At 47.8% G+C, this 13,959-nt stretch overlaps 1 protein-coding gene across 3 annotated transcripts in view; it reads right to left on the bottom strand.

The window, feature by feature from the left end:
* ZNF536 (zinc finger protein 536) overlaps positions 1-13,959 on the bottom strand; it is a gene marked incomplete at its 3' end in the record, with an annotated part of 283,805 nt that overhangs the window by 166,011 nt on the left and 103,835 nt on the right. For all 3 annotated transcript variants that reach the window (XM_081215811.1, XM_081215812.1, XM_081215810.1), the window contains one exon: positions 6,022-6,137. The remainder of the gene's footprint in view (positions 1-6,021; positions 6,138-13,959) is intronic.

Below are 13,959 nucleotides of genomic sequence, written 5' to 3'. Positions count from 1 at the left end.
GTCAGAAGAGTAAGGCCCGGGGCCTGCAAATGCTGCCTCCCTTCCCACTTCACGTGCTTCCAAAGCTTGGGCTGTGCTGCGGGCAGCTGGGGTCAGCACTGACAGATCCGCATCGCGTGCCCACGGTGTGTGTGAGCCTGCACTCAGCATGAGTCACACGGTGAGGGCTGAAGCTCTGACCAGTCCACAGATATACTTGCTTTGCAGAAAGTTTTTTTTAAACTTAATTAGTTGCCAACGTTGAAGGAATAGAAAAGAAGCAGTTTTTTTTTAATTTCTTTTTTCCTTAAAGACTATGAAGACCTGGAAAAATTCTGCCCGCATTACCAAGTGCAATTGATGAGAGCTGAGAGGCCCCCTGCCATGGAATCAGGTCTCCCCAGTCTGCTCTGCACACATCCAGCTTCCTGCATTTCCCACCTGAACCCTGAATTTGGGTTTAGGACAACTCCCCAGAGACAGATGCCCAGGCTGGGCCAAAGCCTATCTAGGTGCCTCCCCGCAACACACTCTGGGGCAGAGTCCAAGCCCTCCCCTGGCCAAGCTGCCTTCAGCACTGACCATCTTTGTCCAAAACTTTCAACATTTTATATTCTGAAAACGGACCTACTGGAATACCTGACGGGCACCCTCAAATTACCTGCGCAGGTATCAGGAACTCACTACCAGAGTCCTGACCTCGTTGTGTCCTGGGTGTTGGCATAAATCAGACCTAGGGAGGTCTTGGGCTTTGCAATCCCTGCATTCCAGAAAATTTGGAAAGAAATGTGGATTTGATATATATTGAGTTTGCTGAAACCAAGGTACAACAAATTCTAATGATTACAAAATGCGGAGGTGAGGGGCTGGTCAATCAATACATCAGTGAATGATTGTTGACCACTCACAGCGCTCCAAGACTGTGCTGTGTGCTGTGCAAGCTCCTCAGGCGACTAGGACACCAGCCCTCCCCCTGCTGGTGCCTCCTTTCAGCTAAGAGGGGCCCCCAAGCTGTCTGGAACTGCCTGAGGGGTGGCCTGTTATGCCCAGGTGAGAATGGCTCTGCCTATGACTCGCTGCGTGATCTTGAGCAAGTCCCTTGCCCTCCCTGAGCCTCCGTCTCTTCACCTATAAAATAAAGGTGTCTTTGATTGCAAACGTTTCTGCCAGGGCTTCCCTGGTGGCGCAGTGGTTGAGAGTCCGCCTGCCGATGCAGGGGACACGGGTTCGTGCCCCGGTCCGGGAAGATCCCACACGCCGCGGAGCAGCTGGGCCCGTGAGCCATGGCCGCTGAGCCTGTGCGTCCGGAGCCTGTGCTCCGCAGTGGGAGAGGCCACAACAGTGAGAGGCCTGTGTACAGAAAAAAAAAAAAAAAAAAAAGTTTCTGCCAGCCCTAGGGCTCTATGGGTCTAGGAATTACCTAGAATTTCTAAACAGAGTCCTGCCTAACAAGAGCACCTGTACTGCCCGAGGGAAAAGAGGTCTAAACTATAACCACCAAGAATCTTTACTCTTAAGCTCATTCAGCATGTTAGTAGATGACCCACGAATCAACATTGACAAGGAAGTGATCACAGGGAGTTAACACGTCCTGGTAGTGGATGGAACGTGCTTACACCTCCCTGAGGCTGCACAGACTTAGGCAGACCTGATCGAAGGGAGCCCCAAGCCTTCCACTTGCAACTCTGCCCAAGCCCACAGCCGCGGGGGCTCAGCTGGGTCCAGAGGAGCAGCCAAAGGGCACTGTGGCTCCCACGTGACTGGCCACCTTTCCTACACCCATGGGGCCTGAAATCCCTGGCTCCCAGTTTTAGACAAGTCACAAGGACATCCCTCTGGTAGAAAATTAAGGTTGCAGCGAACAACCCACCAAGAGTTGGTTCAAGCCACTTGCAGAATTCTGGCACCTAGGAGCATTCCCACACCTGGAAAGGTGGGTTTCTCAAGACACACTCTCTGGTTAAAAGCAACATAAACATAGGCTTCCCTGGTGGCGCAGTAGTTGAGAGTCTGCCTGCCGATGCAGGGGACACGGGTTCGGGGCTGGGCCTGTGAGCCATGGCTGCTGAGCTTGCGCGTCCAGAGCCTGTGCTCCGCAATGGGAGAGGCCACAACAGTGAGAGGCCCGTGTACCGCAAAAAAAAAAAAAAAAAAAAAAAGCGACATAAACATAAAAGAAAGGCAATAGTCCTCACCACGGTCTACAAAGGCGTGTCTATCCAGGCCTTACAACCCGCCCCCAGAGCTCACATGCTCCAGCCTCAATGGCCTACACTCTGTCCCCCACACATGCTGGGTTCTTCCCCACCACAGGGCCTTTGCATGTGCTACTCCCTCGGCCAGGAATGCTCTTCCTCCAGGCCTTCACTGGCTGGCTCCCCTGTGTCCTTCAGACCTCTCACTTCCAATGTGCCATCCTCAAGAGGGCCATCCCTGGGTTTCCCTGGTGGCATAGTGGTTAAGAATCCGCCTGCCAATGCAGGGGACACTGGTTCGAACCCTGGTCGGGTAAGATCCCACATGCCACGGAGCAACTAAGCCCGTGTGCCACAACTACTGAGCCTGCGCTCTAGAGCCCATGAGCCACAACTACTGAAGGCCGTGTGCGTAGGACCCGTGCTCCGCAACAAGAGAAGCCACCACAATGAGAAGCCCATGTACCACAACGAAGAGTAGCCCCCACTCGCCACAACTAGAGAAAGCCCGCGTGCAGCAACGAAGACCCAATGCAGCCAAAAATAAATATAGTAAATACATTTATAGAAAAACAAAAAAGAGGGCCATCCCTGATCACCCAAGTACAGATATTCCCCCTCGCCCTCTTCTCACCCCAGACATTTCCTCATAGCCTTGATCACTATCTGACATCATCTTATCCATGGTTATCTTGTTTATTGTGTCCCAGCCCCACAATATAAGCTCCCTGAGGGCAGGGAGCTTGTCTGTCTTGTCCAGGGCTATATCCAGGGCTGCTTCATGGCCAAGGGATCAGGCTCCAAAATCAGAAAGAAGCATGCACAAACCTTGGCCTCACCATCCAGCAGCTGTGTGACCTGGCGGCAGCCACTCAACTTCTCTGACCTCAGTTTCCACATCAGGAAAATGGAACTAATAAAAGCATCTACCTGCAAGGGAGCTGGTGAGGATTAAGATAATCCCAAGAAGCTCTTAGACCAGAATTGGTTCACTCTACCTTCCCTCTGGAGTTAAAATTATCTCTGATTTTATTTTTCTCTCAGGCAAAATGAGCGTAATGTGATCTCACTTTCCTACCTCATTCAGTGGCTACAAAGGAGTTTGCAGGGATCCTTACCTCCATGAGCCTGGAGATCTCCCAGTGAAGATCAAATACGACAACGCAAAGCCCCACACACATATGCAGGGCTTATCATCATTATCACACAGAAATTACAATTATTCACTCCCTCCTCTGTGCTCCTAAAGTACGGCTCCTGCAGCATTTAACTAAGGTAATTACTGCTACGGGAAGGCTGTTGACTCACACGTCTGTACCAGGACACGGGGCTGCCTCGGGACAGCACCCTGAGTTCAGGGTCCTGCACATGCCCCGGGGACAGTGGGAGCCACTCTGTGTCTGTCCGATGGAGGGAAGGTCCTATGGTCTCTGAGAGCCAATTCCTTCTAGAAGTCACTGGGCCTTGAGACCAAGCATGGGGTCTTTCTGAAGGATAAAGCTGTGGAGAGCTGGACAGACAGGCCTTCAGACTTTGCCTCCAATCCGTTTTGGGGTTGCTCTGGAAATCCATGTTGTGGCAGAGCAGTAAATCATTTTCTGATGTGTACGAGGGGTTCAGTTACCGACAGGTTGCTTAGGGTTTCTAAGTAATAGTGCTTCAGTTGTCCCAAAGCTGTATGTATATAATATTTGACTTTAAAAAGTCAAGTGTCCGTTTCAAAGAATGGGGAGGGCATTGGTGGAGAGGAATGGGAGCAAGATTTCCCCAACAGGCACCTTCAGAAGTCCAGAAATGTCTCAACCAGCTCATCATAATTCCAGGCTCTAGGGCCTGAGAATCCTGTGTACTGGGGCTGGGGAGTCAGCAAGAGGCTGGAAAGGAGACGCCCACACGCTCTCCGCCTGTTTCTAAGGCCTGTCCCCTTTCTTGGTCTCCAGGGCATAGAATATGCTCTTAAATATAAAGTTCTAACCCTACTCCAGTTCACATGACCCCTAATTATTCCAAGATGTACATTTTCCATGCAGAAAAATCTCCCCACCTGCTCATGGCCAATCCCTAGAACATCTCATCATCTTTCCTTATCTTCTATGAGGTCCAAAGCACACCAAGTGATTAACTTTTTAAAACGCATGCCTCGGGGGCAGGAAACCTGGTGAGGCCGCTGCCTCGGCCTGTCCCACAGGGTCTCAGGAACCGCATGCAGGATGGCACTTCTCATTCACAGAAGAAGCCCAAGTCACACCACCTCCTGCCCTCGGTCGCCCCACCTGTCAGGCACGGTGGTTCATCCTCCTCTTGGCTTCTCATCCTGATGTGGGTCAAGGGGAAAAGGCAGCACCCTTGCAGTACCTCCTGGCCCCCCTCAAGAGGCACAGAGGGTGGAACGTTCCAGAGCAAGCTGGCAGTGCTCACTCCCAGGGGAAAGCCAGCCCCACCCACCTCGCCTACCTGAGGCCCTCGGCAGTGATGATAAGCTAGGCCTTCGGAAACTGCGAGCATCCACGCGGCAGAATCCCTACCATCAATGTAGCAGCTAAATATTGTAAGACTCCTAACTCCCCCATCTGTGTTTTGCCTCCCAAGAGGGAAAATAGTCTTCACAGACATTCCCTGATCTGGCAGGCGAATTCTAAACCTTACTGGCAACCGCAGGCTTGTTTTCCCAACCAAACAGCTATGGAACCAAAAACTGTTCTGTCTGTGCTATACTGAGGAGGGAATAGCCAAACAGCTCAGTTCGGAGGCCCAGGAAGCCCCGTGGCTGTCTCCATCGTTAGAGGGGTCCCGGTGCTCAGAGGTCCCGGAGCCACTGGAGGCCGCCCGCCCTCCGCTGACGGAAGTTACAACTGCTGGTGTTCGCTGCTCCTTTTCCTAACACGGAATACACCCACCAAGAAGCTGATGGAAAACACTCACCACAGTGTGAAATCAACACTTTCTGACTCAAAGGAAAGGGGTAAAAAAGGGAAACCTTCCAACCCTTTGGCTGCAGACATTTCCTCCCACAAGATTCCAGGAGGGAGTGGGCACCGCCATTGCCCTGGGCTCTGCCACTGAGCCGACCTTGGCGTCCCAGGCCCTCACTTCCCATTTTATGGTATTTGCCCGCATTTTTCCTAGCCCGTCCCAATCTCAATACCGGAACCCTGCACCTGTGCAATTGCTAATACACCAAATCTGATGATGACTGTGGAAGCCTAATTGATAGGGGCCTTTATCGACTGGCCTTGATGTCTATCTGAGGTTCTCAACAGCCAAGATTTAAATGTTTCATTTTATTTTTAACTTTCACTTTTCCACATTTCAGCGATGTCAGGCAGAGAGGTATGGTTTTACTATCAGAAAGAATCATGGTGCAGAATAATTTATGACTTCAGCTTGGGCTTTCAGAAAAGCTATTTCAAATCTTCACTTTGATTTGGTTGTATCAAAACTACTCAAAATAACAGCGGCACTTTCTTGGAACCAGAATATGTTAGCAGCACCTCAGGATTTCGAACTGAAGCCTTGTATTCATCCCAGAAGAAAACTTGAGAAAGGAATTAAGCCACAGAGAGGAAAATAACATTTTTTCATGATTCCTTTGTTCCCCCTCCCCCCCCATCCCCAAACACACCCAAACCACGAAGGAATGCCTCCCCCATGGCAAAAGGTCCTGCCAGCCACCACTCACCCAGAGCTATGGGCAGGTAGAGGAATCCTACCTGGGTTGGGGAGAGGCTGGGAGGAAGCCCCTGGCCAGGGGGGAGAGAGAGGAGGCTATTTGCGTTAGGTCAATGGGACAAAGCAGGAGGAAATGATGTGTGTCTAGGGCAAAGAGTTCTAATATAGTAAGACTTACCTTAGCAGCTTAACTGCATACTTGTCTTAAGGACTGTCAGTGTGGTGAGAAAATACCCCAGAAAGGATGCGGCTGATCCAGGCACTGACAGATTGCCAGAGGGGCGTCCCAGTTCCCTATCACAAAAGGAAATATAGAAAGAAGTGATGTAAAGTGAAATGTAACAAATTCACCAAATCACAGCAATATGCAGAGGTCAAGGAAATTCAGCTGAAAAGGTTAAAGATGAAATCAAATCCGGTGTATGAGAATGAAAATCTATCCCAATGCAAGGCCACCGGTGACGTTCTGTAGACAAGAAGCTAAATACTGCCTAGCACTGGGATCTTTCATTTTCATCAGATCAATAAAAGCTTATATTTATCAGGATTCCAAGCAGCTGCCACTTCTGACAACCTCCACTTTATTTTCTCACTCCTTGCGCTGTATCAGGGCAAAGAGGAGAGGAGAAGCAGCTTTTAATGCTATTTACACCTGAAGACACAATTCCATTAAGAGGTCCTGTTTTGTTAAAGAAACAGGGAATGATATGATTATATTGGCAGGAGCAGGAAGTCTCTTTGTTCTTCCCCCGATGTTTTCCCTTTGCAACCCAGACCCAGCACGAAGATTTCCTGACATGAAGTCCATGTGCGAGCACTTTTTTGTTCAAACTTACCATTTACAAAGAGAGAAAGGCTTTCTGCTAAAACAGTTACCATTCTAATCATCTGTACAACAATATTTGCTATCAGGCATTCTAAATAGATTATCACCAGTCCATCTGTGTCATTATTGATTTATAAGGCTTTAAGCGGCTTTAGAATGGAAGCTTTCCCACTGAAGGGTTTCTTGTATAAATCAGAGCCATGCTCAAATATAGCAGCCACCACTCAAGATATTGTTCTTAAAATCATAACAAGAAGGAGAAAATGATAAATTGCTTGTAATATACTGATCCAAACTGATATGCAAATCTTGTTTTTTAAATATATTACTTGAGTAAAAAGAGGCGTCATTAACATATGAATGCTATATGCAAATGATAGTGACAGAGCAGATGTTGGCGCATGTAATTGACCTATATGTGAATTGCATCAGAACCCTTAACTCTATTAATTCACTACCCAGTAACTAGATATTGTCCAAAAAGTACATTCTTTGAAACCATATACTGGAAGCAAAGCTGACAGGGTTCCAAGGATTCTGAAACAAGGTCACTGTCACTAGTATTTTGCTGTCATCTGCATTCCCCTTCTTATAGATGACATCATCATGGGGCCGTGTAAATCGATCACTTAATAGCATTTAGAAAATACTGCAGTGGGGAACAGGTTATAAAAAAAATGCCCCAGTTTTATTCTTTTTCTTGGCAGAAATGTCATACCTCTTAAACTGAGGGTTTGTGCATGAGTGCACTGTGAAACACACAGATGCCATTTTATTCCCCGTCTTTATTTTTCCACTTCTTCTCAGAATGACATTAAATTGTATTAAATAGCCTTTTGTCCACAGGGCACAGACCACCCCGCATATGATAATGTATTAATGCCCCACGTTCCAGCCACTGAGCTGAAACATTCTGAGACTTGGAGGATAAGTATGAAGCACTATTGTGTGTATAGCCTGCTAACAACTGTGACACATACTAATAGAAACATACCTAATAAATTACTGCTTTCAGGTCTAGCAAGCTGACATTTCTCTGCAAGGGACAATTTTATATTTGTGGCACAGAACAAAATTGCTTCATATGAAGCCACTGTGGATTAGCATAAAAATTAACACTTAAATTTCAGCTTATTTTCCACCCTCTCCTCCTGCCACAACAATCAATTCCTCTTATAAATCTGATTAGATTTTATGATGCTTATTATTCAGAGCATGTCTCAACACAGCATTCACAGGCTTGGAGACTATTTGTTTAAATAGAAAAAAGAAGCAGATAAATCTATAGGTATTTTTTATTACCCCATTCCCCACCAGTTTTTTTCTCATATTGTAACATCAGTAATTGATTGCACACATTAATTAACATGTAAGGTAGAAATTCTGCATTATGCATGATTTATTTTCCTATCTGGTGAGTAGGTTTGTCTGCTGCCCTTGTGTTTCTAGGACATTGGGCTCGATTCTGGTCCAGACATAAATGCCAATGCTCATTCCCCTTGAAAGTTATTAATGTCAGATATGAAATGAGATTTTTGATTTCACCTGCTTACTAGTCCACAAAAGCTGTTTTGAGTGATGTAGGCTTAAACGCCAAAATTTGAAATGATACATTGCGGTATCTGATAACATGCAAATATGTTCATTAGACATAATTTAGCAGGAGAGAATAGCAACACTTTTATAACTAGTCTCGGTCAAAAATGGTTGTTAATTAAACAAGTCATGAAAAATGGCATTACAAGGAGACGTCCAGCAGACACCAGACTTTCTAATGATATGCCGCTGATAGGCACCCAATGCTTTCTGCTAAAACAGAGGGGGAAAAAAAAAACTTTCTGAGCATTTCACATAATCTACAGCAACGTTAACAAAACTATACCCACATTAAGAAGCCCAAATTGATCACAAATTCTTCTTAGGTTTTAATGGTAACACACTACACTTCTTCATTTGAGGATGCGCTTTCATTCTCTGTCTTAGTGGCTTAAGGTGATTTATATGGTTGACTCCTTCACAAATAAACCAGAAAAGAAATTAATATTATATCCAGTCATGCTGCTGGCTGCCCTGAGTGTTTATGGCTGTGTATTCTAAATCAAGTAGAGCAATATGCAAAAGGATGGTTGGACGGTGAAAGCAGAGACGGGGCTGAGGTGGATGGAGGATAACGGCAAGGGAGGAACGTGCAGGTGGATCTTCCTTCTCCTGTGGTCCTTCTCAGGTGCAGGCTTCTGTTACCTAGGGAACCAGGGTATAGGAAGAACTCTAGACTGGCCACGAGTTGAGATTCAGTGTGGGCGGGGTTCTGGTACACAGGTAAAACAGGCCACCTGAGCTTGTCTTGGGGTGAGGTTTCATGAATACCTGGGGAAAGGAGAGTATCTCAGGAGTTAAGTACAGTCTGAATGAGGGCAGGATGAGTTTCCAAATGGCCACCCATGCCACCTTCGCTGCAGAGAGGCAAGTGTTCATAGAGCGGTAAAGGCTGAACACATCTTCCAGAGCCAACTGGTACCCTATACAGCTTGCTGGTGTGAAAGCCCTTTGTCGTCGTTCTACTTATCAAAAGCATCCTTGCAGCCAGACACGTAAAAGCACAGTCTGGAAAACAGAAAGGGCATGTATATGCATTTGGAGTCACGCACAATAAGGAAGGTTGGGGGCAAGCTTCAATTACCATCTCAATAAACCAAAAGAAGTCTACATTTAGGCCATGGAAACAATCGATCTATAGTCCCGACACCAACTCAGAACTTGATGGAAAAGTAATTTCTAATCCCTACTCACTTGGTGGAGGCAGGTCCTTCCCCAGATACTTCATGTCCAAGGCTAAAACATTCTCATTCTTAGCCTGGCTTGCAGTGAATGTTGCTACTAATGCTAGAACTCTCACCTCGTCTTCGATTAAGTTTTATAGTTTCTGTGCTTTCAAATCCAGAATCTCAAAACAAGCGCCATGGCTTTCATCCTGCCTGTCTTTCAGGGATAATGTGAAGTTCAAAAAAAGAAACTAGATGGAAACCCTTTGGTGGAGGAGGAGAAGGAAACGTAGTTCTGCAGGACCCTTATTATTTTTCATTCCCACCATGCCCTTCACTGCACTTCCTGCCCACTCCATGCGTGCCCCTCATGAGTTCTTCTGGACAGAGAGCCCCCCCTTTCCAAACCGTCACACCACGGCCCTGGTTTCTGGACTCAACCGTCTATTGCTTCCCCATGGGCATGCTGCCAGTTCTCACATCCCAGGAGCAACCCAACGATGGCTTGGGGTCATGAGACTTATTGAGGAGGTCTGGGGGGCCCCCACATATTCTCAGGCCATAGGAAACACCTGAGGAGGGAAGACCCTAAGACCGCAGCACACAAGTGACATTTAGATCCCATGGTCACAGTAAATGGGTTTAGCCTGTTCCTCTCATGGGCCAATAATTCTCCCTCAGGGGCCCTGGCACTATTTATCCAACTTCATGTGCCTCTACACCCAGCAATGAGAAGGATGCCCAGAATCTACCCTGGGTATGGTTAAACTACTCCACATTTCTGCAGAGAATTTAATTAACTTCAAAGTGTTCTATTTGTTGAAAGGATGAAATGAATGAGCCAACTAACAAATGTACACATGAAGAAAAGTGTGAATAAGTGAATGAATGCATAAAGGCATGCATGAATAGATGGATGGAGAGGTAGAATGATGATTGAAAGAGTTAAAAAAGTAACAAACGCATGACTTAATGTGCAAATGCAAAAATACACATGTAAATGAAAAACATGCCTTATGGAGGAATGAAAGAATACCGCTGGTATCTTTTTAATAAACAAATATACACATGAGCTCTTATAGCATGCCTACCTAGTGGGTTGATGTAAGGTAGAAGAGAAGAAATAGTAAATAAGGTCTGGTTTATTGTCAAAGTGTTTGGTCACCCATCCTTGGCTTCCTTCCTGTATCTCAAAGAACACAAACTCTTAGAAAACCCTGTGGGGCAACCAATAGGATTCTGCACAAACCCCCGCAGACCCAGGAGAAGGGAGACAAACATTCCTGCCTCCTGTCTGAACCTTCAGGATGAGAGGGCTCAGAGAGGTGTTTCTGGCCATGAGACACCTGCATCTGCTAGACACTGACGGGCATCTCCTGGGAGGCAGGAGCCACAGCCATCAGGAGCACAGACTCTAGACCAGAGCCCAGTAAGGCCCAGCACTGATATTGAGAATTCACGTCATCACCGAGCCTCCATTTTTTCATCTTTAGAATGGAGATAACACATCTGAAAGTGCTTAGCCCAGGGTCTGGCACCAAGTCACCACTCGACCATCAGCCAGCACTGTCTGATATTGCTCAGCAGTTCTGCCCTGTGACTCCTGGGCCCCCTGCCTGTGGGGAGCTTGCTCCCAGGTGGACATCCATCTCTACCAAATGTGCTGGTGGCCAGGCTACCGGAAGCAGGGGACTGGACTGTAGGAATCCTCATGACTCCTTTCAAGTGTATATTTTGTTTCTTCTGCCAAGCTCCACTGATCTGCCTAAATAAAGACATTTTCTATTTAAAATGTTGTGATTCTTTGCTCTTCTGTGGAATTTGGTTTCCCATCTACAGAATCAAGAACTTGGTCTAGATCATGTTTTTTCAGCATTTTCTAGCAGAGTCCTTTTCCAAGGAAATCTTACCACATATGAGCTGATAAAAGCAGTTCCTCTAGCCAAAGCTGCAGAGGAGAGCCCCGAGTCCTCCCCTTCTCTTGGCTCCCAAGACTTCGTAGAACTCCTGAGGTCCCCTGGAAGCCAATTTGAGAACCACTGCATTGGAGATTTCCTGATGGCCAAGACACTGTTAATTCTGTGGCAGCAGTCATAGTGGCAGAGAAGGACATGTCCTGGGTGTCTGGTGATTAGCAGGGCCGTATGCCAACCCCAGGACAGGCAGCCACACCTGGGCAACCTGGTGTTTACACACAGGAACTAAAGATGCCTTCCCACACTGATGGTCTTCCAGTCGCGATTAGCTGCCCACTCCTCTCTTCTGCTTCCAGTCCTGCCACTCTAAGCTAAAGGCCAGTCCCCACTGAGGCAGGTGGACTCAGACCCAGGCATGATCCCTGAGCAAGACCATAGGCTTCCTGGATCCATAGCTTTTATTAGTGGGTAAAGAGCTGCTGCCGTAGACACATGTCAAGAAAAACAAACACCTAAGATTCTCCCTTAGGCAAACTGGCCATTAGACATCGTCCGAGGCCATCTCCCAGAATAAAGACAAGAACTCATGTGAGATTTCTAAATAGGGAGTGACTACATTTTCCTTTTTCCTCCCACCCTACCTGGATTGGGGACAATGTGGCCCACACTTCAATCATTTGCATGCCACCTTCAACTTATCGCCATATCTGCTTATACCTGTACCATTAACTCGTTAGGATTTTTCGTGAAATTGACTCATAGATTTCCTTAAATCAATTTGTTTTTAATGGACATTTTATATAACACTGCCGTAAACCAAAAACAATATTTATTCCCCATCTAAGTATGTAAAATGGATACGTAACTATATCAAAGAGAAGATGTTCAGCCGAGTTGAATCTGAAGTCATCTCTTAGCGCTGGGAAACAGTGGGGGGCAGGGAGCTAAAAGCACCGACTTTGCGGTGAGTGCCCTGGGCTTGACCGCTACACAGTTTCCTCATCTGTAAAATGGGGATGAAAGTAGTGCCTACCTCATAAGGTTGTTGCAAGAATTAATTAAATTAAATGAGATGATTAGTAATTAACTAATTGACATAATGTGCCTGGAACGTTGTTGTTACACTGAGCCAGCAGGAGGGAAAATTGCATGGAGTTGACCACCTCTTACGTGTCTCCCACACAATGTTGGCTCACACACACTGAACCAGAGGAGGAGGGTGACACAGGGACAAGGTCACGGGGCTAGGCCGGTCTTCCTCGCCCAGCCCTACCACTAGCTCGCTGTCTGACCTCAGAGTCTCTTCCCTTCGAGCCTTGACTCTCCCAACTGTCCAACGAGAGCATTGAACATAGGAGTCTCCAAAGGACCTCCTGGCCATGGGGAATTTGAATTCCTGAAGCCACCACAAGCCCAGCCTGGGCAAATAAACTGTCCTCCCCCTCTGCTTCGGCCCAGCACAGGGGCTCACTCCGCAAGTGGCTTCCAGGACGTGGCAGGTGCTGGTGGCAGAAAGTAAGCCACGGAGCTGCTAATTCCCGAGCCATAAGGCCCACTGTGGGCACGAAGATGGGAAGGAAGGAGGCACTCGGAGCACGGCCTCTGAGATGGGCTGCGGCCCCGTCCAAGTCCCATCACTGGGGACAGGCCACAAGGACGGGAGGCCAGAGAGACGGCCCAGGGCAGGGGCCCCACCCTTGGACTGCTCCTCCTCACTCCCGGCCTCGGGTCACTCCCCCAGCCCTGGCTGCTTGTGGTCATCACAGCTGTCCCATCAACACATTACCTTAAAAAGTACTGAAACAGCCACACTCTGTATGATGCACTGCGGGGGCGGGGGGTGGGGGGGACGGACCTCGTGTCTCCTGCCCCACATCCTACCCCGTGTCCTGTGGTTCAGACTTTCCCAGGAGCAGACGTTTCTATCTGTCCTGAAGCAGCACCCAGTTTCTCCAAAAAGAGGTTACCATCTCCTAGTTTTTCCATCTAAGTTTATCTGTTTCTCAGGTACAAATGAGAAAGGCACTTCCTCAAAAATCTGATGGAAACTCTGGGACTTCTCCATGGCAAGATCGCACATGCATGTTGGATTTTTAATCCCACTGCTCGGAAGCCCAGGGGGTTGCTCTGGGACCCCGAGTCAGCAGCTCTCTGTGCACATCGCCTCCTCCCACTGTCTCCAGATGGGCCCTGGGCCTTCAGGTGAAGGTCTTCTTGTGGGCACCCCCCTGATGTGGGAGCCTGCCCCAGGCCCAGCCCCCTGCCTGGGGGAGGGAAGGGCTGAGACAGATGCTCCCCCACCCCAGGAATCCCTAGGTGTGGCTTCAGGACAAACATCCGTACACGCAGAGGTTCGTTTTGTAGGCATAAAGGCACGCTCTCTAAAATAGGCAATGTTGAGTCTCTGGTACAAAACGAGGGTATGAAGCTGACACTGTTTATAATCAGCTGGATCCCTTGGACTTGCAAAGCCCTTTTTCCAGAAACATTCATGTGAAAGGCACTTCCTTAGGAGTGGGTACTTGTCTTACGCCCAGGAGAGCCAGGATGATGCTACCATAGAAGGGCTTTTACTCCGGGGCTCATATCTGTCCCCATGGGGGCAGGGGATA

The sequence above is a fragment of the Mesoplodon bidens genome (genome assembly GCF_964165515.1).
Source record: "Mesoplodon bidens genome assembly, chromosome: 18".
In the NCBI taxonomy this organism is placed as follows: domain Eukaryota; kingdom Metazoa; phylum Chordata; class Mammalia; order Artiodactyla; family Ziphiidae; genus Mesoplodon; species Mesoplodon bidens.
This window is presented reverse-complemented; position numbering and strand designations above follow the sequence as displayed.